This window comes from Monodelphis domestica, chromosome 3 (genome assembly GCF_027887165.1).
Source record: "Monodelphis domestica isolate mMonDom1 chromosome 3, mMonDom1.pri, whole genome shotgun sequence".
NCBI classification, from domain to species: domain Eukaryota; kingdom Metazoa; phylum Chordata; class Mammalia; order Didelphimorphia; family Didelphidae; genus Monodelphis; species Monodelphis domestica.
Genome location: NC_077229.1, coordinates 78,758,760 through 78,771,916, shown reverse-complemented (window position 1 = coordinate 78,771,916; position 13,157 = coordinate 78,758,760). Strand labels below are relative to the sequence as shown.

Genomic DNA, 13,157 nt, shown 5'->3' with positions numbered 1-13,157 from the left:
TTTTTCCAAATGATAGTAGGACTAATAATGAAGATACATGGGGATATTCCTGGGTAGGAAACCCTCCAACCTCCAGTGGTTTCTGTTTCCAGGCCCATAATGGCCCAGGTAGATTTGTTGCTGGATTTCTTGGGATGGTTCTATGCCAGTGACTCCCAGCTCTGACATTCCATGTTCTAAGGGCCCTCCCAAATCTGCTATCCTATGTCCTAAGGGCCCTCCAGCTCTGAAATTTTGTGTTCTAAGGGCCCTCCCAGCCCTGACATTCTATGTTCTAAGAGTTCTTCTACAAGGGCTCTTAACTTGAGAGTCCATTAATTTTTTCAAAAAACATTTTGAAAATTCCTTTTCAACATAATTTATTTCCTTTATAATTGTAAGGATTTTCTTTTTTACATTTAAAAGCATGATTCTGAGGAGAGGTCTATAGGTTTCACCAGACTGACTGCCAAAAGGCCCCATGACACTAAAAATAGTTAAGAACCTCTATTCTAGCCCTAGTATTCTTTAATTCTGTGCAACAGACAGATTCTCAGCCTCTCTGAAATGAATTAGCAAGGGGAAGGAGAAGGAGTCATGGCTTCATCACCCCTGACCCTTTCCCCTCCAAATTCCTCCATCCTTCATCACAGTATGATGTTTTGTAGGATACCGAGTTCATGAAGCTAAACCTCTCTGGACTTTGGACCATTGTCTGAAAATAAAATGGAAATTTTTCTTTGCTCTGGGCTCTGTCTGATCTGTTTTTCAGTACTTACACGAAAACAGAATCATTCACTCTGACCTGAAGCCTGGAAACCTCCCCTGGGCTAACCACTCTCCTGATGTTCCTTTATAGAGCTATCAGTTGGGGGTGGGTTTGGGTACAAGGTAGATGGGTGACTACTTGCCCTCATGCACACACGTACACACCTTATCTGTGTGGCATCCCAAAATGAATAACATCCAAACTGTTCCAAGATAAGACAGGATCATTCTGAGTTCCACTTTGAGGACTCTCATGGAGGGTTGTTGTTCACCCTTCGTTTTCTAAGACAACCAATGATATCACATAACTGGATTTCGGTAAGGCAGAGTCACTGAAGTCCAGTGACAGGACAAAAATTAGGATACAGTGGAGGACCTTGGCTTCTCAGACATCTCTGACCAAGCTCTAAGCTCTCCACAGCACCTTCAAGGCCATTGGAACAAATTGTTCTCATCTGTTCATTCTGCTGGGAATCCTTACGTGGTTGGGGAAGAGATCCCCCTAACTCATGATGACTTTAGACCCGTCAGTTACCTTCATGGAAGGTACCTGGGAGGCAGCTGGTGGGGAGGAGCTAATGGTGCCACCCAAAGGCTCTTTCCTGGGCTCTCTTCTCTTCTCCCTCTAGACTCTCTCCCTTGGTGATCTCATCAACTTCCATGGATTCAAAGATTGAGTCCACATAGATGGTTTCCAGATCTGTCAATCCAGCCTTAACCTCTCCCTTGAGTTGTAGTCACAAATCACCAATGTTCTTTGTAACCTCTGTTATGGGATCACCCATGGGCATCTTAAACTCAGTGGGTCCAAAATTGAACTCATTATCTTTCCCTAAAACACAACCATCTTTTTTCCTTCTTTTTTTAAAACCCTTATTGATACTAAGTGTCAAATTCAAGGCAGAAGAACAGTAAAGACTGTGCCCAGGGTAACACAGCTAGAAAGTGTCTGAGGCCAAATTTGAACCCAGGACCTCCCCTCTCTAGGCCTAATTCTCCATCCACTGAGCCCCCTGGCCACCCCAACAATTCTTCTTCTGAAAATACAGATGAGGCGACACCCACCGTTCAGTCCCACAGGCTCTCATCACTTTCACTCATTCCACATAGACAATCTTTCCAATTTCTGTCATTTCTACCTTTATAATAGCCCCCCTAATGTCTCCTCTATAGTCTCCCAGCCACCACCTTAATCCAGGCCCTCATCACTCTCTCTCTCTCTCTCTCTCTCTCTCTCTCTCTCTCTCTCTCTCTCTCTCTCTCTCACAATCTGCCACAAATGCATCCCAACTCTAATCTGTCCTCCATTCATTTGCCAAAGTGATGTTTCAGAAGCACAAATTTACTCCCTTCTCTCCTCTTCTCAGTAACCTCCAGTGGCTTCCATGACCTCCAGAATCAAATCTAAAAGCCTTTATTTGGTATCCAAAGCCCTTCCCCACCTGACCTCTCCCTACCTCTCAAGTCTCCTTATGCTTTTCTCCTCTCCACACATTCCTGTAGTTATCTAGACACATACCTCCCTGCTGTTCTGCTCACATAGGCCTCCATCTCCCTTCTCCGGGCCTTTGTACCTCATGCCTAGAATACTCTCCTGCCTTAACTTTGCCTCTTGGTTTCTCTGGTTGCCTTCAAGTTTCAGTTCAAGTCCCACCTTCTACCAAAGACCTAGTTTCCACCTAGCACTGTTACTAACGTCCTCTCTGAGATTATTTTCCATCTGCTCTCTCTATGTCTATCTTGTATTTACCTAGTTATTTATGTGCTCTCTTCCCCATTAGAATGTGATCTTCTTAGAGAGGGGGATGCTTTTGTCTTTATAGTCCTAGCCTGTTGTTCACTTGTTTCACTCTTCTTTGACTCTTCGGGGCTCCATGTGCGGTTTCCGTGGCAAAGATACTACATTGGTTTACTATTTCCTTCTCCCACTCATTTTACAGATGAGGAAGCTGAGGCAGATGAAGTGACTTACATAAGGTCCCACAGCTAGTACGTGTCTGAAGTCAGATTTGAACTCAGGAAGACGAGTCTCTGTGCACTATGGTGTTACCTAGCTGCCCATTTCTAGCACACAATATGTGTTTGTTGAATGACTGACTGACTTCGGTTGATATTCACTTAGACAGCTGCCCCCCAGTTCTGGCCAAGCTGAAGTTCAGAGGACAGTTCATTGGATTTGGAGCCAGAGAATTTAGCTTCAAATCCAGCTCTGGTGCTAATTTCCTAAGTGACCTTGGACTAGTCACAAGGTCCATCTGCCAAATGAGGGATTCACACTCAATAACATGGAAGAAAACGCTCAGCTTTCGATCTGTGATCTTTTCTCCCTTCCACGTACTCAGGTAATGTGAGTTTGGAGGGAACAGGTTGAAGTGGACACCTCAGTTCACATCCCAGCTCTTACACCAGGGGCAAGCCTCAACGTTTTCATTTGTAACATTTGGGAAGCTAATAGTAGCTAGCTCTGGCTACCTTACAGGGCTGTTGTGAGGGAAACACTTTGTAAGCCTCAGAGTATTATAGAAATCCGAGCAATTAGAAGTCTCTTCTCTGAGGGGTAAACTCACTGTTACAGAGAAGATCAGCCACAGTTCTTGGAAGATGAATAATCACAGGGCTTGCCCATTGGGGAGCACTTTCACACCTGTTTTCTCACTATAAGGATTATTGATTCCTTTTTTCAACAAGGGAAATTAAGGCTCAGAAAGATTGACTTGCCCAAGGTCACACCCTTAGCAAATTAGTGGTGCAGTTGAGACTTAAACATCTGTTTTAACAGGCAGTTCCTGTTGCAGGAATCTGACTTCACAGGTAACCTGGCTGGGATGGAGGAACCCCTGGCTCTCACTCTGTTGTGTTTGGCTATTTGGGGCTATCCAAGGTGTGGGATGAGAGGTCGCCCCAAGACCATATTTTACCTCCTTTGACATGCCCAACAGCCCTCAGAGGTAGGTGCTATTAGAACCCAAGTTGTTGTTTTTTAAACCCTTACCTTCCATCCTAAAATCAATACCGTGAGTTGGTTCCAAGGCAGAAGAGTGATAAGGGTGGGCAATGGAGGTTAAGTGTCTTGCCCAGGGTCACACAGCTAAGATGTGTCTGAGGTTGGAGTTGAACTCAGAAACTTCTTTCTCTCTATCTTAGAACCTAAGTTCCCAGCCATACTCAGATGTCCAAGAACCATAGAATCCTAGAACTACATTTGAAAGGACCTCCGAAGCCAACTAGAGTAAGCCCCATTTTACAGATGAAGAAACTGAGATTCCCAGAGATGTTAAGTGGCTTGTCCAAGGTCATTTGGGTGGTAAGCAGAAGAGGTGAGATTTGAATTCAGGGTCTCTTGACTCAAGAGCCAATGAGTGTTTTTCTATTGAATTACATTGAATAGCTCTGTCTATCCTGGGAACCAGAGATCTAGAATTGAGTCTTTACTCTGCCACAGTCTCCAAGTAAACCATTCCATTCAATTCAATTGAGAGGCAGTTTGGCGGGGTGGATAGAATTCCAGACTTAAGAAGAACTGAGTTCAAATCCCACCTTGGGTACTTACTTGCTGTGTGACTGACTGTGGGTACATTTTTTTACCCATTTCAGCCTGAATTTCCTCATCTGTAAAATCAAGACGTGGGACTTTCCAGCCCTGAATCTATGATCCTGGCAGTCTGTGAATTCAGTTTAACACACCTCTATTAATGACCTCGTGCTAATTTCAGGAGGATGTGCGAAGTTTAGATAAGATGTGCCCCCACCACCCGCATGGAGTTTCCAGTCTGGTAGAAGACAGAAACACATGTTCATACATACATACACACATAATTATACTCACGCATGGTCTGATACCCCTGGATTTGTTGCTATGGGGATTCCCTCTCCTCTGGGCTGTCTCCCTTCTCTAATATGGAGAAGAGTCTCCAAGAGTGACCAAAGCATTCATCACTCTTGGGCCAATCCGATGCTGAGACTCTAAGCATGTATCTAGACTGGTCCTTGGAGAGCAGACACATAGTTTATCACTGGGTGCAAGCCTTTCCAGCATGGCAGGACTCACCAGAGCTCATGTACTGCTGGAATAGCCTGTGAGAAGCTACGGAAAACATCACCCTGACCACTCTTCTGCCTTGGAGCCAATATTGATTCTGAGACGGAAGGTAAGGATTTAAAAAAAAAAAGAAGAAGAATCAGCATCCAGGGGGAACAGTGGAGTAGGAAGGACCTGGATTCAAATGTGACCCTCAGATACTTCCCAGCTGTGTGACCCTGGGCAAGTCACTTAACTTCCATTGCCTAGCCCTTACGGCTCTTCTGCCTTGGAACCTATATATTCCAAGACAGAAAGAAAGGGTTTTGTTTGTATGTTTGAAGTGATTTTCCCCAAGTCACACGAGAGTCATGAGAATTGTTTCCCTCTGGCCAAACTTCACTCAGGTTAAGACCAATAATGTGTAGGGGCAGCTGGGTAGCTCAGTGGATGGAGAGTCAGGCCTAGAGATAGGAGGTGGTAGGTTCAAATCTGACCTCAGACACTTCCCAGCTGTGTGACCCTGGGCAAGTCACTTGCCCCCCATTGCCATTGCTACCCCCAGTTTGCTTATGAAGAAACAGACTCAGAGAGAGCCCTCAACCTTCCTAAAGTCTCCCAGGGAGCCAAGTGGCAGAATCAGGCCTAGAACTCGGGTCTCCAGTCGAGTAAGCAGGCCTGGCTCCAGCACAGCTCATTCGGAAGCCCCACATGCAATTGGCTTTCTTGGAGTTTTTATTTGCCATCTTAAAAAATAAATGAAGACGTTTTAGAACCAGCCCACAGAGGGCACAGCAATTTCTGCCTCTGTGACAGGTGATGGGAGACCTTCCTCCTCATTAGTTTGCAGCACGGGCTATCAGTCTCCGAGCTCTGCCTTCGCTTTCTGAACCCCGAGAGTTAAAGTCTCCCTTTATCAAATAGATCTCGCCAAAGTCGCTTTGTGGTAGAAGTCTGTCGGTGCCTTCCCCATTTAGAGCCCGCTTCCGCAGCATCTCATTTAAGCAGGCCCTTCAGCCAATCAGCTGCCGATCTCTTCTTCCCCTCAAGTCAATTACTCGCCAGTGCTGAATTAATGGGACCCGCTGGCCTTTTCGGAACACCGTTGTCAGGAGCAGATTTATTCTGACTGACTGAGTTTCCTGGCACAAATAGTAACTGCCAACAGATAAAAGCCCAGCTAGTGTTGTGGGTGAAACAAAGCCCAGGCAGGCATGGCTTTGTCACATGCTGTGATTTGATTACAAGGGTTAGAGAAAAATTACCTTACAGGCCTCCAAAAGCTGCCGGGAGCTGAAGGCAGCTGAAGGGTGAGGGGGAAAACGTGTCAATTGCCTCCTCCATTCGAACCCCGGGATCTCAGACACACAGAACCGTGGCTACGTTCTGGATCACGGAATCTCGGAATCAGAGGACCTCACAATTCAGACCACAGAATCTCCACAGAAGGGTAGAATCTAGAACGCGGAATCCTAGACGTCTAGACTTTTGTTTTCCTTATTTTGTTTTTATTGCTAATGTGTTTTGTTTTTTATGTCACCTTCGTTTCTGAATAATCCCACCTCCCTCTCCTACCTAATGAGCCATCCCGTGCAACAAAGAATTAAACCGAAGGGTGGGGGGAGGGCAGGGGGAAGCAGGTCAGCAAAAGCAGCTAGATAGCTGTACCAATCATGTCTGACAAAATATGTAATTCTCCACACCTAGAGACCCCCACTTCTGCAAAGAAAGGGGGACGACACAGCGTCCCAAGTCTTCTTCTGGAACAAGCTTGGCCATTATAGCTACAGAGCATCCTGAATGAGATTTTTTTCTCTTTCTTATACTTATGGTCGCATTTATTGTTTTCCTGATTCTGCATTCCCCCCCCTCTTGGTTCCTTTTTCTGATTACTTCATTCCACAAGAATTCACATAAACTTTCCCATTCTTCTCTGAAGTCTTCATATTCACTCTGGAGGTAAAATTCCATTAGAGAATTCTATAATGTTATCATTATAGAATTTTAGGATTGGGGACATGAAGTGTTCAAAACCACAATATTGCATCTGAGAGTTATTAAATCTTAAAAATCTGGAACAGAGAATCTAAAACTTAGAATCTTGGAATCATCACATCTTGCCTAAAATCTGAAACAACAAATCTTTTTTAAAATGTTGTTGATATATTTTGTTTTTATAGCACCTTCATTTCTGTATATCTCCTTCTGTCTCCTCTGTTACCTAATGAGCCATCCCTTGTAACAAAAAGAAAAAAAGAAAAAGAAAAAAGGAAAGGGGGAGGGGAGAAAAAAGGGCAGTTCAGCAAATCTACATGTTTGATGTGGTTACCTAGTTGGTTTTGTTGAACTGCTTTCTCTGTCTCCCATCTTTATTTTTAAATCTTTATTACAGACCAACAGTCTGACAGTATGTGCAATGGGGAGCATTGATTCTTAGAATGAAAGAATTCTCTTATAGATTCTTAGGATCATAGAATCTTGGAGTGAGAAACAGAAAAATTTGGAATCAGAGTCAGAATTTTGAAACTGAAATTTTTTAATTAATTTTTTCAATGATGAAACGTTAATTTTTGTCCTCTCCCATCCCTCTCTCCATGAAAAAAAAAAAAGAAACCTCTTGTAACAAATATACATAGTCAAGCAAAACCAATTCCCATATTGGTCATGTCCAAAAATATGTGTTTCATCTTGCATCTTAATCCATTGTCTCTTTGTCTCTGGAGGTGGCTAGCCCGCTTCATCATAATGCCTTCTGCAATCATCGCTGTTCCTTGTCGATCAGAGGTCTTTAAGGCTCTCAAAGTTGTTCCTTTTTACAATGACATTGTTTTTGTACGAATTGTTATCCTTGTTCTCTCCTTCTTTCACTGCCCCAGGTCACATGAGTATTCCCAGGGGAAGCATAGACTCTTAAAAGCTGGACCAGAAGAGTAGAATCTCAGGAGCTGAAACACACAGTCAGAGACTCTTCTGAGCTGGAAGAGCAAGTGGAAGTCTTCTAATACAGACCCCACCCCACTCTCAGAGCAGGGATCTCCTCTACAACATTCTTGATGGACAGGAGAAGACAAAACAGGGAGATAGTATGAGTCTCCTGAGCTACCTGGAACATTTTTGCCATGTGGCATCCAAAACATGGTAGCCTCCTCAGGCTGGTTTAATTGATTACCACAGCCATTTGACACATAACTAGTGTCAGTGAGATTGTGTCTGAGGGCACAGAGCTTTGAGATCCTTTAGAAATATACAAAGGCAAGCAGCTGCACAGGTGTTATGTCCCCTTTAATTACAGGCAGACCTCACTTGACATAATGGACAAGTCCCCAAAAAGCTGTGGATAAATTGAATTTTTTCCCCCTGAAATTAAATCCTACTTTAAATGCATGAAAGGAACACGCTGTTTACAGGGGATCCTCTGGGAAATCTTTTTTGTAATGGCACAATTGCTCCCCATTTTATATATGTACATACATATATGTATACACACACACACACATATATACGCACATATTTATATAAAATCCAACGATATGTACCATTGGATTTCTGTGTACTGATGCCCCACCATCAATGGCAGGGATCAAGGATCCTTGATTTCCAAAGAGAAAACTCCATTCCTTTCAAGTCATCGAGCTCTTCTTTTGTTTTGTTTTTTTAAACAACCCTTACTTTCTGTCTTAGGATCACTACTGAAGTATTGGCTCCAAGGTAGAAGAGCACAGCTGGGAAGGGTATCCAGATTGGCCCTGGCAGTATGGACCCTTCTCCAAAACGGAAGCCTCAAAGGGAACTCACCAGTTCCCTTTGGCTGGCCAGATGGTTGAATGTTCCAAGATAAGGAAGATAAAGGTTAAAAAATATGCACGAAGGTTCCCTCCAGCTCAAGATGTATGGTATTGATATCTAGAAAGTCAGAAGCCCAGGGGAAGCTAGGTAACACAGTCTATAGAAAACCAGGCCCAGAGATGGGAGGTCCTGGGTTCAAATGTGACCCCAGGCAAGTCCTAGCTCTACCACCCCATTGCCTAGTCCTTACTGTTCTTCTGCCCTGGAACCAATACATAGTATTAATTATGAGACAGAATGTACGGGTTTTTTAAATAATCATAATAAATGCTTGTTGACTTGACTTGCCTAAAATTCCGAGTCAGTGCTCCTGGTTTTTGTAGTCTATAAGTCTAAGGCTTTTATTCTGTTCTAATTTCTAAGGTTCCTTACATCTCTGATTCAAAGATTTCATGCTTCTAAAATCATAAAGTCTCAAGTTCAAAATATGCCTCACTCTCTGTGTGAGTCTCTCAACTTCATTTCCTCATCTGTAAAATAGAGATAATAATAACCCCTACTTCCCAGGGTTGCTGCGAGGATGAAACACTATAACAAATGCCCAGTGCTTTGTCAGTCTCAAAGCACTAGCTAGCTGTTACTCCATGTTCTAAGATTTGGGAATTCTAAGATTCAGGTTTCTTGATTTTCTCTGATTCTAAAATTCTCTCATATTACCTGAAGGTGAGTTTTTAAATGTATATGTGATATGTGTCTTCTGTCATGGCATGAGCAATATGAAATATATATTACTGAAAGCACTGATATCACCTATTTCAGACTGGGGGCTGGGAGATGGAGGGAGAAAATCTAAATCACAAAATATCAGAAAGCAATGGTCAAAAAATATTTCTATATGTAACCGAAAAAAAATTAAAACAAAAACAAAAGATTACACAAAGAGTGCTAGTGAATGGAACACCAAGTCAAGAGGACTTGGGTTCAAATCTGGCCTCAGACACTTCCTAACTATGTGATCTTGGGCAACTCACTTAACCCCATTTGCCTAGCCCTTGTCCTTTTGTCTTAAGAGTTGTTATTAAGACAAAACATAAGAGTTCAACAATATGCACGAAGGTTCCCTCCAGCTCAGAACCTTAATCCTGTGATTGTGTCCGCTGTTCTAAGAGGACGTGATTCTGATTCTTCAAGTCTAAGATTTGAAATTCTGAAATCTGTTTCTAAGATTCTAGCACTGATTTGGGTAATGTCTGTGGCTGCTTTCTTTAGACCATGAGCCTGCACCCATTTATGGGGCTGTATCAGCACAGAGTTTGGGTCTTGAAGGCTAAGGCAGACTCTAACCGAAACCTTTGATGGCCTCCAGTCTGTGGATGTGCGGTTGAATGAACAGCTGGAAGGATATTTAGTCTTTGTGCCCTACATTCCCCAAATCTCAGTCCTCCTCCAGGGGCACCAGCTGCTCCGAAAATGACGAGGGCACCTTGACCTTGGCTCCCAGACTTTCCCTTCTGAATCTTCTGGCATGTCAGGAAGGTTCCAGTCAAAGCCCTGAGCCCCCTGACCTTTGGTTGTCCCTAAGTCTGATTAGCTAGGCAAGGCTGAGAAATGTGATTCTCTGAAATGCCTAATTTACTTTCCCCTTTTCTCTTGCCATTGAATTGGTGACTAAAGTCTGGTCTCTGTTTAATCTCTCTCCTCCAGTCACTTTCATAGATGGAGCATGTTAAAGTAGGAAAGGACACTGATTTACAGTCATAGGACCTGGGTTCAAAATCTGCCCCTGCTACCTTACTAATAGCTAATATTTAAATACTGCTTTAAAGAAATTTTTAAAAAATCCTTGCCTTTGGTTTTAGAATCAATACTAAGTATTGATTGGGCTGATGATAAGAGCTAGGCAATGGGGTTCAAGTGACTTGCCCAGGGCCATATAGTCAGCAAGTGTCTGAGGTCAGATATGAACACAAGACCTCTCATTTCCAGGTCAGGCTCTCTATCCACTGAACCACCTCACTGCCCCCTATAAGTGTTTTTAGGCTGAAAATACAAAGTGACTCACATACATTTTGATCCTCATAGCACACCTATGAGGGTTGGTACTGCTGTTATCTGCATCCTACATATAAGGAAATTGAGTCAAAGAGAAGTTAAATGACTTGCCCATACAGCTAGTAAGTGTCTGAGACAAGATTCAAACTCAGGTCTTTCTGACTGTATGCCTAAGACTCTAATGGCTATCCCTTCTTGGAAAGTCAGTGGAAGGATCTGGGGTTGTGGAGTAGGAGAGCCCAGGAGGAGAGGAGATGGTTTTGATCCTCAAATATTCAAAGAACTGCCAGGTGGAAGAGTTCTATTTGGCCCCAGAGAGCAGAATGAGGAGCACCAGATAGAAAAGGCTGAAAGGGAGAGCCAGGCTTGAAACAAGAAAACCCTTCCCAACATCTATTACTACCTAAGAGTGAATGGGCTGTCTCGGGAGGTAATGAGTTCCCCTTCAAAATGAGTTTTCAAGCAAAGGCTGGATGACCTCTGCTTGTTAGGCGTGTTAAAGGCCATTCCTTGGCAGGACTGCAGTGGATCGGACACTCCCTGAAGTCCTCCTTATCGGTCTTGGCATTCTGGGAATTCTGGGATATAAAGGAGAACATGATGAAGGTAACAGGAGAGAAACAAAGTTCTTGAAAAAAATTCTTCCAATAGATTGCTTTCAGCTGTGGGGGAGGACTTTTTCATAGAGGAGGGACTCCTGAGCTGGGCATTTCAACGGGCCAAAGTAATGAGAGAGGGCATTCCGGACACAGGAAATCGCCTGCATGAATATACACGAAGGTGGAAGCGATTAAGACAAGATCATGGAGCTGCCAGTTGCCCTTTTGGGTTCAGAAGAAGAAGGTGTGAATTAGGGCAATGTGGGGAGGGCCTCAGATGCCAGGCAGAGGAGTTGGTAAGAGTCAGGACCTCTAGCATTTTGCCTCCAAGAACAATATAAATAAATGTTTTTGTTATTATCCCCCTTGACCAAACAGTCCAAACAGTACTTCTCTGGTTTAGCCTTAAAAACAACAACTAAGAGCAACATTTCTTTGGCCCCCCACATGCTCCGGCTCTGATGGCTCTCACAGGTCTTAAGTGCTAACCTGCCAGGGCCCTGGGTGCTGGGAGGCTTCAGAGGACTAACTGTTGCTTTTTATTAATGTGCCCTCTCTCCTCTGCATTTGCAGGCATTTTTCAGCCCATGCAGTGAGCCGGCCATGGACAGCGGGGTTCAGAGCTGAAAATCTGAATTCATTTCCCCATGGTGGGATGAGGTCTCTCTCACTTGATGCCAAGGACTCAGTAAGCAATTCAGTGCCTCGGCATGGGAATTAACGGTGCTGAAGGAAGTCGCTACAGGAGACGGGCTCGGGTAGCAGAGGGCCCTCTCAGCAACATGATGAAGCTGGCCCACTGGGTGGTCCGGGCAGGAGGAGGACTTGGAAATACACTGCCTAGAGGAATCCCCAGGGCATCAGATGGAGGATCGGCTGCAGAGCGGAAAAATTATGTAAAATGCTCCATTCAGCCGACTTGGAAATGCTACAGAAAAACAATGAGAGAAGAAACCTTGATTACAGTAGCCCCAGAAGTGAAAATGATCATGGGCAACTCAGGTACAACAGCAAGTTTGGAGGAATAACTTGAGATGTGATCAGTAGGACCCATTAACAGATTCTCCATCGCACTGTAGAAGATCTTAGAACCTGAGGGGACCTTAGAGATTGTCGATTCCAGCCCCCTCCCTTTTGTTTTTTTAAGAATTTGAGTTTATTTAATTAATTAATTAGGAATATTTTTCCATGGTTCCATGATTCATGTTCTTTCCTTCCCCTCCTCCCAACCCCCTCCTGTAGCCAATGAGCAATTCCAAAGGATTTTACATGTATCATTGATCAAGACCTATTTCCATATTATTAATACTTGCACTAGGGTGATTGTTTGGAATCTACATCCCCAATCATATCCCCATTCACTCTTGTGATCAAGCAGGTGTTTTTCCCCTGTGTTTCTGCTCCCACAGTTCTTCCTCAAGATGTAGACAGTGTTCTTTCTCATAAGACCCTCAGAATTATGCTGGATCACTGCATTGCTGCTAGTAGAGAAATCCATTACATTCAGTTGTGCCACAGTGTATCAGTCTCTGTGTACAATGTTCTTCTGGTTCTGCTCCTCTCACTCTGCATCACTTCCTGGAGGTTGTTTCAGTTCACATGAAATTCCTCCAGTTCATTATTCCTCTGAGCACAACAGTATTCCATCACCAACAGATACCACAATTTGTTCAGCCATTCCCCAATTGGAGGGCATCCCCATACTTTCCAATCTTTTGTCACCATAAAGAACGAAGCTATGAATATTCTTGTACAAGTCTTTTCCCTTATGATCTCTTTGCAGCCCCCTCCTTTTACAGGTGAGGAGACTGAAGTCCAGAATAGATTGCCCAGGATCTCTCATCTAATAAAGTAGGATTGAAACCCAATTTTCCTGACTCTAAGTCCAATGCTCTATCATCTTCTGTGACTGCCATTTTTCAATTATTTTGTTTTAAACCCTTACTTTTGGTCTT

General features: G+C 43.6%; 2 long non-coding RNA genes across 3 annotated transcripts in view; both read right to left on the bottom strand.

The window, feature by feature from the left end:
* Positions 1-5,366: 5,366 nt before the first annotated feature.
* Positions 5,367-6,250, bottom strand: LOC130458259 (uncharacterized). The gene is made up of 2 exons (XR_008917370.1): positions 6,031-6,250; positions 5,367-5,923 (listed from the first exon to the last, which is right to left on the bottom strand). It is a non-coding gene; the product is annotated as an uncharacterized LOC130458259 (long non-coding RNA).
* Positions 6,251-6,265: 15 nt separating this feature from the next.
* The window catches only part of LOC103103333 (uncharacterized), a 49,151-nt gene continuing 42,259 nt past the window's right edge, over positions 6,266-13,157 (bottom strand). Inside the window, exons 5-6 of one of the 2 annotated variants that reach the window (XR_465825.3) lie at positions 11,007-11,181; positions 6,266-7,710 (exon numbers count right to left, since the gene is read on the bottom strand). This is a non-coding gene — a long non-coding RNA (uncharacterized LOC103103333). Of the gene's footprint in view, positions 11,182-13,157 lie in introns of both variants that reach the window. The other variant, XR_008917369.1, reaches the window with a different exon arrangement.